Consider the following 894-nt stretch of genomic DNA (forward strand, 5'->3'; position numbering starts at 1 on the left):
GTTTCTTATATAGAGAGGTGAAACGTAATCTTTCTGTTAGCATTACTATTAAAATTATGTGTGTCCGTGTACATACGTGTATAATATTTTTAGACGTGTATGGCCAATTAGATGCCTCGAAACTCTTTGAAAATGAAACACAAAATTTCATGCATGCAAAAATTATTAGTCTGCTTTTGAAAACCATCTCTTTACTTCATATCTGCTAGTAGCTGCTCACTTCATGTAGTTATATTATTAAAACTGCAAAAGCTGCTCACTTCATGTAGTTACATTACTAAAACTGCAAAAGGATGCGTGGTACCCAAGTGCCATATTCGGTGGAATTTGAAGGGCAAGCTTGTTCTCTCCCGTGCTACATTTTAGTATACACTTAGTGCATGATAGTGATGCATTTTCTGAAGGTGTGTAGTGCCATTAGGGTTTGCTTTGTTACCTTTTGCCACACGAGACACAAGTGGAAGCTCTGTACTCTAATTAGCCCTGTAAATAGCCTGTTGAAAACATGAGTGCCCCATGCTGGAAATACTGTGTGTTGAGCTCCACACGCTAAGCTGCAAGGTGATTCTCTTATTTCCCTTCTTAAGGCTGGAAACCTAGTCATTTTCCACATGTGGGCTTAGGTGTTTATAAACGTGGAAAACGCAAGAGGCTTCCCGTCACCAGCGGTATGAGGTGAGGCAGCCTTTGTGCTGCAGAGCGTTTTCTGGGAGGGACCGCGTTAGCATCCGATGGGGTGTTGTCCGCTGCTGTGGAGCTTGGAAGGGGTCCTCCCTTGGCCGGGGGCACGGTGCCCGCCCCTGCCCGTGTGCTCCAGCCTGCTGGGACACCTTGGCCAGCCCCGGCTGGGTCGGAGGGGGACAGAGGAGGAAGCAGAGTGCCGCTGAGGAGGGT

Source organism: Dromaius novaehollandiae, chromosome 4, assembly GCF_036370855.1.
Source record: "Dromaius novaehollandiae isolate bDroNov1 chromosome 4, bDroNov1.hap1, whole genome shotgun sequence".
In the NCBI taxonomy this organism is placed as follows: domain Eukaryota; kingdom Metazoa; phylum Chordata; class Aves; order Casuariiformes; family Dromaiidae; genus Dromaius; species Dromaius novaehollandiae.